The sequence below is a fragment of the Rhinopithecus bieti genome, unplaced genomic scaffold (genome assembly GCF_001698545.2).
Source record: "Rhinopithecus bieti isolate Rb0 unplaced genomic scaffold, ASM169854v2 scaffold_7414, whole genome shotgun sequence".
Lineage (NCBI taxonomy): Eukaryota > Metazoa > Chordata > Mammalia > Primates > Cercopithecidae > Rhinopithecus > Rhinopithecus bieti.
This window is the reverse complement of record NW_016806087.1, coordinates 387,465-400,367: the sequence shown is the minus strand read 5'-3', so window position 1 is coordinate 400,367 and position 12,903 is coordinate 387,465.

The window sequence follows — 12,903 nt, the reverse complement described above, 5'->3', positions numbered from 1 at the left end:
AAAAAAAAAAAAAAAAAAAAAAAAAAAAAAAAAAAAAAAAAAAAACTCTCCGCAAATTATATACACTAGCAGTGGCTTACGGTTGAGCTACATCATCTTAAGGTTTTGATGTTTCTAATTTTGGTCATTGATTCAGAATAATAATTTTCTACATGAATGAATAATGTTGCTTCATGTTGCTAAGGTCATATATGGTGTCAGGAGCTTCACTTGACTGCTAAAAACAGAAACGCAAAAAACAGTCACTTTTAAAAAATCACTTATTTTTTCTCACCTACGTGGCATTCTAAAGAGAGGCAGCTGAGGGCTGGTATGGTGTCTTCATGAGGTGGTAAAAATCTTAGGCTCCTTCTCTCTGCTCAGTCCCCTTTGGCATGATTGCCTCATGTCCATAACATGGCTGTTGGAATTCTAGCCATCCAGCTACATGTAAGGCAGGAAGAAGGTAATAACAACTGCAAAGGGGTACATGCCCCTTTAAAAAGTTTTCCTGGTGGCCGGGGGTGGTGGCTCATGCCTATAATCCCAGCACTTTGGGCGACCGAGGCGAGTGGATCATTTGAGGTCAGGAGTTGGAGACCAGCCCGGCCAATAGATCAGTCTGGGCGACAGAGTGAGACCCTGTCTCAGGGGAAAAAAAAAAAAAAAAAGTTTTCCTGGTAATTGACCCAGTTAATTTTGTTTATGTTCTAATAGGCAGAGCTTACCATATGATCACCTCCCAGCTACAAGGGAAGCTAGGACATTTGTTAAAGTTGGGTATATTAATGTCACAAGTAAAATCTGGGTTGTTTTAATAAGAAAGAATAAAATAGATATTAGGTAGGCAACTAAGTGTTTCTTATGCAAACCTTAGCAGTTTCTTATGCAATCTGAACTCCGGGTAAGTTAAATGGAGGTTTCTGAAAACCAGCCATAAATGACCCTAAGTCTTTTGTCCTGATGGTTTTATGTCATATGATCTTTTTGAGTCAACTCTATTTCATCCCAGCTCACTATTGCCCAGCCTAGGTTCTCACTAAGTCTCACCTAACCCTCCTCACTGGTCCCTCTGACTACAGTATCACCTCTGTCAGATCTGCTTTCCACACAACTTCCCAAATGAATCATCTCTAGTCATAAAAAGTCAAGTCTAGCTGCTTTACCCCAAGATAGATTGAATTATTGCTGATAATTTTTCACAACCTCCCTATACAATGAATTAACATTGGCTGGGTATGGTGGCTCATGCCTGTAATCCCAGCACTTTGGGAGGCCAAGGCAGGCGGATCACGAGGTCAGGAGATCTAGACCATCCTGGATAACATGGTGAAACCCTGTCTCTACTAAAAATACAAAAAAAAAAAAAAAAATAGCCAGCTGTGGTGTCAGGCACCTATAGTCCCAGCTACTCGGGAGGCTGAGGAGGGAGAATGGCGTGAACCCGGGAGGCAGAGCTTGCAGTGAGCCCAGATCGTGCCACTGCACTCCAGTCTGGGTGACATAGCGAGACTCCGTGTCAAAAAATAATAATAATAATAATAATTAACATCCCCCTCCACCATGTGACATTGTAGTGCCTCCACTACAGAGAACAGTTTTTCTCCCCTCCCCACTGGGATTGGGAATCGTATTACAAGCATATGACTTGCTGTACTAATGCATGTGTGTGCACCTGACGATGTACCCCTTCTCTGAAGAGGTCTCGAAAGGCATCTGTCTGCCCACTCACCCATCTGTACTTTCCACACTTCACCAGGAGAAGAGCTCACCTTGGGTAGCTGCTGTTCCTTCAGTCTGAGCCGCACACTCAGCCACACCAGCCAACCTGAAGACCTGCAGCGTGAAGCAGAGCCATGCTCACAGACTCACAGATCAGCATGTGAGAAAACAAGACTGTTGTTTAAGTTGCTGACTTTTGGGGAGATTTATTGTGCAGCATTACTAATGCAATAGTTAGCAGATACAATCCCCTGCCTAAATCCCTTTGGGGCATCTCAGCACCTTTCTGTGGAGTGAAGCTACATTTCTTAGCAGAGCATATAAGATGGACACTGTCTGACGCTTACCTACTTTTTCAGCTCCACCTTCTACCATACTTTGCCTCATATTTCATACTTTTTCAGTTCCAAACTGTCTGTAGCTCCTTGTCAGCATTCAGTGTACCTCTGTGCCACACTGATGCTCTTTTCTCATGCACGGAGTGCCTTCCTCGCCTTTTCCTTCTGAATAACTTCTGACCAGATCCTTCAAAAGGCATCATCTACTCCAGATTGCTGGCATCAGCCCACATTTCCCTGGCAGAGGCAAAGGTGAGTGTCCCTCTCCACTCCCATAACCCCCAGTGCATACCTCTAGTGCAGTGCCTAAAATAGAATGCTGAATTGTAGGAAAATATAAGCAGAGGCTCAGACTAATCCAGTCCAATCCCAACAAAAGGATTTAACTCCAGCCAGGATTTAATATTATCTGTTTTCTGCTTTCTCCAAACCATACAGATTTTTGTCATGCTCTACGGAACTCCTTGGTGCCATTAGGGATGTTATTGAAGACATTGCTTATGACACCCCATAATGCCTTATAAAGACTGCACCTAATACCCATGGTCCATAATTTTCATCCTATGGACACTGAGTTTTGCAGTTGGTTATGTATTCCTCTTTGCGCTGGCTTCTAGGAAGTTAGATCTAAATTTGTGGCCCACCTTCAGTAATTTAGAGAAAATGTAAGGAATGTAATTTGTCAACTAACCTGACTTCCATCATTTTCTCACTTTCAAATTTCTCCCTCACAATTTCTTCTTTTTAACCCTGTGTGTGTATCTTTGCAAGTTACTGCTGGCATTTTTAGTAAGGCAGAAAAGAGGGGAAGGGAGAGAGGGAGGGGGAGAAGAGTCTCGTCTTCAGTTATAGACCCTATAATGTTTTCTGTCTTTCATTTACTTTGGTGTCTGCTTTGGCTTGAACATGTGTCCCTCCAAGATTCATATGTTGAAACTTAAACCTTAAGGTGATGGCATTAAGAGGGGGCCTCGGGAAGGTGATTAGGCTGTGAGGGCTCTGCCCTCATGGATGGGATTAGTGCCCTTATAAAAGGACTTGAGAGAGCAAGTTTGTCCCTTTTTGCCCACCCTTCTCTTCTACCAGATGGGGACACAGCATTTGTCCCTTTTTGCCCCTTTTGCCTTTCCACCATGTGAGGACACAGTAAGAGGCGCCATCTGTGGGGCAGAGAGTGAGCCTTCGCCAGACACTGAATCTGCTGGACTCTTGATCTTGGACTTCCCAGCCCCCAGAAATATGAGACATATATTTCTAATATTTATAAAGTATCTAGTCTAAGGTATTCAACTTTAGCAGAACAAATGGACTAAGACCATGTCTTTTTCCTCTTTTAGCTCCTAAGCTCCCTGAAGACAAGGTCTATTTCCTAACACAGAGTTAATATTCAATAAATACAGGAGGGAAGGAGGAAAGGAAGAAGGGAGGAGAGAACAAGTTTTCCAAGGGCCTTCCTTCCAGTTTTTTAAAATATCCTTGTTTAGGTTGGGTCACCATCCAAACACATACACAAGACCTCTTCCTTTTGAAAATATAATTACTGTTTAGTATATGCCATTTTGGAAGTCAGAAGAGTGATATGTAGTTCAGAATTTTTTTTAATATTTCAAAATTGTTTAAGTGTAGGATAATATGATGCTTTAACAAGTTAGCTTCTCTGCAAAAATGCACTTCAGGCAATGAGTTTATTTGCTGTTGATGCCAGACATAAGTAATTATATATACGAACAAGGCTGAGGTTTATCTCATTTTTCTGTGTTATCAAATAACACAGCCAGCCACTGAAACGCCCTATCTTACTCCATCAAGAACCAATTTCCCGGGCAATACCTCAAAACTCAATAGAAGTACATTCGATTTTAGCTTTGTTACCTAATTCTGAGTTGAGATCCAGAGAACACAGCCATTGTGTGGAACTAGTAAGTAGCTGAGAATGCCCCCAAAATAACAGAAACCTCCAGTGGTGATGTTATTGATGGATGCCCCCAAAGGTACTTACACTGTGAGCTACTCCCAAAGTGCTTTGCCTTATCCAGCCCTACAAACTGAACATTTAGGAGCTTGCTGCCCTTTATCCGATTTTGTTCCCCCAGGTACTATGGCAGAAATGGCCAGGGAAGGGTTTGTCTAACCACCAGGAGTACCCAAAGAAGAGAGGTCCAGCCAGCCTGCCTCTCAGATTGTTAAGATGTCAGGTGTCTTTTGGCTCATGGAAACAGCTGTTCTGCCCCCTCCCCAACCCTAGAATCACAGTTACGCTCTGTGGGTTGGCTGAAGCATGGGAGAAAAGCCTAAAGCAGAGGGTACTTTAGGAGCCTCTATCTTTTGTTGCTTGTAAAGAAAATTGGCATATCCCTGTGTAATAATCCCTGGACCAGTAATGCTATCTTTACTATTAACCTTCCTCCAGGTCTCTGCTGCATGAACTGTCAATCTTGGCTGCATATTGGAATTACCTGGGGAGTTTCAGATGGCCCCTCACTGGATTTAGTTTGTCTGGGGTGCAGTGTGGACACTAGGTATTTCAAAACTCTCCATGTGATTCTAATTGCAGCAATTTGAGAATTACTGTTGTGGATAGTATAGAACACCACTCTGTAGAAATATAATACAAGCCACAAATGCAAGTCACACATGTAATTTTAGATTGTCTAGTAGTTGCATTTAAAAAGTAAAAAAAAAAGTGATACTAATTTTAATAATATATTTTATTTAACCTAACATATCTAAAATGTTATTTCAACATGTAATCAACATAAACATTATTGAGAAATTTATACTTTTTTATTAACACTTCAAAATGGAGTGTGTAGCTTGCACTTACAACACATCTCAATTCAGACCAGACACATTTCAAGTGCTCAGTAGCTACATGTGACTAGTGGCTGCCATATTGGCCAGCACAGCTGGAGACTATTTGGGGGGTGAGTGGCAAAATGAGGGTGGCACCTGTAGTGGACTGAATAATGCCCTCCATCCAAAAGGTATCCACCACCAACTCATCCTTAGAACCTGTGATTTTTATCATGTATAGCAAAAAAGGACTTAGTAGGTGTGATTACTTTAGGTATCTTAAAATGGTAAGATTCCCTTAGCTTATCCAGATAGGCTCAAAATGCAATTGCATGTTTCCTTATCCGGGTGGGCCCAAAACGCAATTGCATATTTCTTTATAAGCAGGAGATTTCACAAAGAAGAGAAGAAGGCAAGAACCACAGAGGCAATGATTGGAGAGATGTGGCTGCAAGTCAGGGAACGCTAGCTGCCACTAGATACTGGAAGAGTCAAGGAATGGACTCTCCCTGGAGCCTCCAGAGAAAACCTAGCCCTTCTGACACCTTGATTGTTGTCTCATAAGACTCATTTCAGACTTTAGGCTAAATATGAGAGAATAAATTTCTGTTGTTTTAAGCCACAAAGTTTGTGACCATAATAATAAACTAATATAGCATTTATAACAAAGCACTATGTTTTTATCTGTATTAGTATAGTTATCACAGTCTTTCTTATTTTATACCTGGTGGATACTTACTGATTTTCTTTTTAGAGGGCAGCGATCTGTCTTATTCATGAATGAATTCTCTGCTGCATGCACCTGGGAACTAAAGTGTTTACCATAGGAGCATAGTAAAGGTTGTTCAAATGGATCTGAAACTCAGTCTCTGGGGTGCCCGTATTCTTGTGTGCATACAGGGAAAGCACAAAGGGAAGGTTGCTTCCTGAAGAGATCTCCATATGGAAGACCTGCAGATCACAAACAACCCACACAGCCATTGCCTGGTCGCCTGGTCACTTGTGTTTTTGAGAAGCCATAACTCCAAGAATACCGAAGGGAAGAAAATGCTGAAAAGCAGGGGCTGCCTAACAGGTCTGGCTTGCAAGGCAAACTCTCGGCAGACCTGGCCAGCTTCTGCTTGTCCTGGGGCAATCCCACCCCCATAGGATCTGGAATTTTTCAGTCCCTTTGCTAAGATTCCTGAAATAGACTTAATGAAGAGCCTCAGAAGTGAAAATGCCTCTTCACACATTTGCTCAAAAAGATTGCTTTTCTCCTAACACAGAAATCAGCTGCCTTGAGGATGTGCAAGTTTGATTAGGGAGTCTGCTCTTGCCTATTTCTCAAAACAGTTCAGGCCCTGACAGAATCAGTATCACCCCTAGGGCATTTGCTTCAAATGCCCCCCATATAATCAGAAGTTATAAATGATAATCCAAAACTTGAGGTACCTTCATTGCCTTTCAGAATGAAACCTTCCAAGGGGCCATGGTCGTATTGTGACTGGACAAGAACTATCATGGATGAGGCACATCATCTTTTGGAACCATCTATGGAACAGACATTATTATTCCATTTTGCGGAATAGGAATCTGAGGCTCAGGCCAGACAGATGCAGCTAACGTTGAGTGGCATCCTGATAATCACCTTCATCAGAAAAGGCAGGAGTGCTTTGAGGACTATAGGTGGCTCTCAGGACCCTGACCTCCATGGCAGCCTTCAAGGAGTGGCAAAGGGGGTCCACAGTGGCATATGCAGTGAGATCCAAGTTTTAGCCATTCGGAGTAGAGCACGCCAAGAATAAGAACAGGTTCTGATGGTGACAGAAAAGGAGTCCCTGTGTTTTTGTCACCCGGGAAAGGAGTCCTAATTGGAGGATGATTTTCATAGAAGGGAGTCATAACTTGATTCCTGTTTCTCTGGTCGCATCTACAGAAGTTCCCAAAACATGCTCTTTCCCACTTGGGGATGTTCACATACGATGCTCTGTGCCTAAGCACTACTATGCTGCTGGATAATACCTACACCTTCACATCTCAGCCACAAGGGCATTGCCCCAGATATACTATCACTGACCGACTTATCTACAGTACCTACTTCATCTTGAGTTCATCACCTTGTCTGTTTCCTTCATGCCACTTATCATTTGCAGTTATTTTCTATTCTGTTTGTTCATATTCTACTTTCAGCTGTGGAAGGCATGAGGGGAAGAGCTGCGTTGGTGTTATGCCTGACCTGTACTAGGTCCCCAGTAACTCTTATTGAATAGATGGAGTGCAGGTTTTGAGTATTTGCTGATCAGCACATACTGAGCTCCTGGCCATGCTGTCCTTTATCCCAGTACAAATTCCCCTCAGGAACTCTGATTCCATTGGTCAGGAGTGAGACCCTGGAAATGTGTAACTGAAGGCTGCTTCTGATGCAGTCAGTAGAACATGTGGGACCCCTGTACCTGCCTCCCTCACACAATCTTTATTTGTTCTCTTTGCAGTGGGAGTCATGGCAGCAACAATAATTCACATATTAATTTCTGGGTCTTTGTGGTCCCTGGGAGTATCCTATGAATCCTGTTTGCATTTATGCCATTTGTCTACCCATCAGAATCTATGAATGAGATTTTAGGGTTACTGTTATCTCCTATACATGGTGAGTAAACATTCCCAAGGAAGGAGAGACAAAGGCCACCACAATCTTTGGGGGGGAATATTCAGGGCAGCCAAGGACTTCAGCTTTCTAGAAGACTCATTCTAAGTTCCTTAGAACCTAAAAGCAACACACATCCTCTAGAAGGTTACAAAAGAACTCATTCCCTCAGAAGCTAGACCACCTAAGGTTGGCTAAATGAACTTGACACAGGCTTGAGTGAGGAAACCAACTTTAAAACCCGTTTTAGCAATAGTTGGAGAATGAAGCTAGAAATGGCAACAGTAGGGAGCAGGGACCCTAGCCACATGGAGGTGGCATCAAATAAAAGAGCAGGAAAGAAATGGAGTACCTGAGAAGCGATCTTTACTCTGGGTCCTAACTATGCAGCCTGTATTCCATGGACCGGCAGCATCAGCTTCACTAAAGACATGTTATAAATTCAGAGTGTCTGTCCCCACCCTGGAACTACTGAATGGAATCTGCCCTTTGACAAGATCTCCAGATGATTTGTAAGCACATCAGAGTTTAGCAAGCACTGACCTAAGCCAGTGCCATGGAGACTTGGTGAACTAGAGAAAAATCCCTTAAAATTTAGGAAATTTCTTAGCTTGGGGGAAATTCTACTATGGACTTATCCAAACCTCAATCACATGCAAGGATAATTTGACTGGGGAAACAAACCACTCTCTCATTGCTGAGCATCTCAGCTCCTCAAGGAGAGTATAAGCTCATCGGAGCAAGGGAGTGTTCATTAAACTTCTGGTTCTCACAGAGTGCAGCCCTGTGAACTAGAACTGGAAAGTTGGTAAGCAGTGACCGGTCAAGTAAAGATAAACCTGAAGAGTTGACTGAGATCCACTTCTGCCATTTTCTCTTAAACATTCTTTGCCTAGAACTTCAGCCAACCCTCCTAAGATGGTGTGTGAATCACAAAACTTTAGAAGATTTAGGATCCTGTTATTAATGCTCATAAGTGTAATTTATCATTCCTCAGAGGTGGTATTTCCGGAGTTGGAAGTGTAGCTGTGTTACTTTAATCTGCGTTATGTAAAAGTGCAAGAAATTGTGAAACCAATTTGGATAGCAGCTGAAAGCAAAACAAAAACAAATCATTGGTTCTCTGGTTCATTGACTTTCATCTTCTCCCTAGGGCAAAAGGAATTCTCTAGCACCTCGTAACATCACTGCTGCTCCTTCACCACCCGTTGTGGATGAATGTCAATGATAATTCTTAGCAAGGGGCCATATGTCATGTACTGAAAACGTTACCTCACATTTAGCCTCTATTGCAGCAATCTGTTTGATATCACAGTGCCCTGAGTTTGTGCAGTTTATTTTTTAAGAAAACTGATGAACAAAATGATCCATATGTGTTCATCCACATATGGATTATCCAGACATGTTTATCCAGACGTGTGTGTGTACATTTTTAATGTGTGGATTCTTGCCGTTACAGCAATTAGAAAAGACCTTGGACAGGGAGAGTAAAACACATGGTTAAAATATATAATTACATGCCCATTTTCTCAGGAAAAAAAATTAATTCTATAAATTTTCTCAGGAAAAAAATTAAAATCTATACCAGCCAGGATCTCCAGTGCTTCTTCTGTAAGAAAGTATGCTCCAGAGCTTACCATTCTGTTTTTTCCAAGAAGTAAGATGTTTAGAAAGAAGGCTCTCATGTTTTGATGGCTCTGTCAGGCCTGTAGGTCAGGGTGGAAAGAGCCCAGGAACCTGGACAACCACTCAACTAGAGAAGAGATCTGACCTCTAGTCGCCACCTGGCCAGGGGGACATCCAAGTGTCACCTCTGCAGCTCTGTTTTCACACCTTTAAAATGAGAATGAAAATAAGTGTCAGTCATAACTCTTTGTATCAAAACAGTAAAAGGAACACGTTTTGAAAAGTACAAATTGCCACACCAAAATGCAATGTGCGAGTATTTCTTTATGGATGTCACTCATCCCTATTTTGCTATGTCTTTCTCCAACCAGCAAAGGTATTCCAAGGATTCACCACTAATCTAACAGAGGGACTAAAGCCCTTAATTGCTTCTGTCACTCTGGAGTTCCAAGAACCACCCATTTTACATGACTCATGCTAAGACCTAGAACTTGAAACCATAGCCAAACCCTACACTACATGGGAGTAAAGAGGGACATAATATTTTAAGGTGTGGTCATTGGCCCCCTTCCCCATCTCTGCACAAACTCCCCAATTACTACTACAGGCTTAGGTAGTCCATAAGGAACCTTTGTGTGAATTGGCAAAAAGCACCCCTTCCTCAGGTGGTGTCTCAAGCAGTGTATTAGTCTGGGTTCTCCTGAGAAACACAAGCAATAGGACACACACACAGAGGGAGAGGGAGAGACAGACAGACAGAGAGACAGAGAGAGGATGTATTATAAGGAATTGACTCATGCAATTACAGAGGCTGAGAAGACCCAAAATTTGCAGTCAGCAAGCTGAAGATTGAGAAAGTCAAGCGTATAATTCTAGTCAGAATCTTAAGACCTGAGAACCAGAAGAGTCAACGGTGTAAGTTCCAGTGCAAATACAAAAGCAGAAGACCAGTGTCCCAATTTGGGGACACTCAGACCACAAATTCTCCCTTCCTCTGCCCTTTTTTGTTCTAGTCAGGTCTTCAATGGATTGGATGAGGCATTCCCATTTTAAGGAGGACAACCTGCTTTATTCAACCTTCAAATGTTAATCTTATTCAGAAACACCCTCACAGACACACCCAGAATAATATTTAACCAAGTATCTGGGCATTTACTGTAACCCAGTCAAGTTAACACATAAAATTAACCATCGTAAGTAGGATGCATGGAGAGCCATAGCTGTACTCCAGCCCCCACCTGCCCCTAGGCTAGATACCCTAGTGTAGAGCTCAATCTATGCAATCACAAACAGTGGCCCTGCCTACTATCTACATTGCAAACTGCTCTAAAAAATGGCTTCCTCTCCTCTCTAGAATCAGATACCCTAGAGCCCAGCCTTTGTGGCTCATTCAATTCATTGTATCCTCCTTCAGTCCCATCAGAGATTCTGGACTGATCATGATTTTGGCCTCCATATACTACCTAGAGCTACTCCCAACAAATGTTATTTCACTTTACAAATTGTTAGAATGCAGCTACCTTTTAAATTTTTACCTGTGGCTCCTCAGACAAGCATCTGATTTAAGGGACTTACATAGGTAAGGGGTATAATACTGAACCATTCCTTTCAGTGGAAGCAGCACAGATTTCCCTGGACCAGTGGGTCTGTGCAACACGTTCAATTTCCCCTGAGTAAGGAATAAGAGAACAAATACAATCAAAAAGGAAAAACATCAGGGAAAAGACTAACACGAGTCCACAATGCAAGGAATGATGTAAATGAACAGAGAGATAAACAGAAATAACAACTGAGAAAGCATTCAGTGTGCACTGCATCCCAGAAATGACACTTGTGCAGAAGTGTAGCACACAGAATGAATCACTGTTTACCAGCCACAGACAGGGTGCTCTCAAGTTCAACAATTAGGAGTGGAATGTGCAGTGCCTGGAGATGAGTGGTATAGGTCTGGCATCAGAAAGCAAACAAACAAAATCTACTTTTATTATTTCTCCAAAAAAAAAAAAAAGGAGAGGGGGAGGGGAGGCACATAAAATTTCCCATATAAGTTTCACATGTACAATGTACAAATGTTTCACAAAGTGAAGGGTTGGAATAAATGGCAGTTCCAAGTGGGTAAAAACAAAAGGCTCAGATGTTGTTGGCTAAGAAATATAAACAATGCAGCCAGGAAAGTCTGGGGGAATAGAGTTCTTGCTATGGTAACAGGTTTAGAAACCAAACATGACTCTGATGTGGAAATGCAATTTTTTATGCTAGAAAAATAAGCATAAATTGCCTTGCCTTAAAATATATATTTTCAGTGCTCATCCCTGAGATCTGAAAACCTGGAAATGAATCACAGACCCAAGAAGGCAGAAGCTTTGAGATTGGTAGTGTTAGGTGATTTTTCACACAAAGAGTGTGGAATTCTGGCCTTTTGACTGCCAAATGGATAGGATAGCTGTCATAGGCAGATGTTCTTCCTGCCAAATCAACAGCTAGCCTTGTAGAAACTCAGCCTAACCATAGTGATTGGGAAACCCAATTTCAGGCCAGCTTGTCCAACAGAAATTGTGGACAAGACCCCCAAATACCCTTAGTATTAGAGAACCTGGACCTCAGTATCCAAATAAGGCATGTCATTCATTACCCATTATTCTCACCAATCCAGTTTCCTTGCCAAGGTAACCTAAGCATAATCCCCCTTCATCAACATATTTGCATGTCCAGTGTGCATCTCAAACCTAACCCACCCAAACCTGGGCTCCTAAATAGTCTCCCAAACTTGTTCTCCCTGCTGTCTTTCCATCTCAGCAAATATCAACTACATTCTCCCTGTTGCATGGACCGAACACCACGAAGTCACCCTTGACTCTTTCTCTTATAACCCTCATCATGTCATCTGTAATTCTATTGTCTCTACCTTCAAAATACATCCACGTTTTGATTGCTTCATACCCCTTCTACTGGTATCACCCTATGCAAGCCACCACAGTTTTTTCCTGGATGATTATTGTAGCCTCCTAGCTGCACACCCTGCTTCTTTGCCACCCGCCAGCCTGTTCTCAGCATAGGTAAAATATAAATCAGATCATATCATTCCAATATGCAAAACTCAACAATGTCCTCCATCTCACTCAAAATGAAAGCTAAAGTTCACATAATGTCCTAAAAGGCTTTGCACTATCTCTTCTCCCATACCCCAGTACCTGCCTGACCTTATCTCTGTTACCTTCGCCCTTGTTCACTCTGCCTCAAACACATTGACTTTGTCCCTTTTGACATAACAAGCTTCGTCCTTCCTCAGGTCTTACTGATGGGACAGTACTTACTGCTTCCTCTGCTTAGAATACTCCGGCCCCAAGTATCTTACCTCATCACTTCCTTCAGCTTTTAAGGTCTCAAACATCTCCCTAAAGGCTTTCTTGGTCATGTTTCTTGAAATATAATACCCTCACCAGTACTTCCAAACCTTTTCCCAATACAGATTGGCAGAGAAAGGGAGAGGGGTGGTTCCTCCCAATAGTCCCAGGGTGGAAGTCTATCTAAGGTTCTGCCATCCTGTAGCTGCACAATCTGGAACATGTGACCTCCTAGCCAGAGAAAGGGGAAACAGAGCTTGGAGGTGGCACACTAGCTCTTAAATGCCTGGACATGAAAATGACATGTCAGTTCCATGCCTATTTCATTGGCTTCAACTAGTCAGTTTCACATAATTGCAAAAGAGCTAGCAAGTGTAGTATTCCAAGTGTTCAGGAAGGAAAGGAGAAGCAAACATGAATGAATTCTGTACCATGAACAGCTGTTTCTTCTGAAATCCTTCACTTCTTGGGTAAG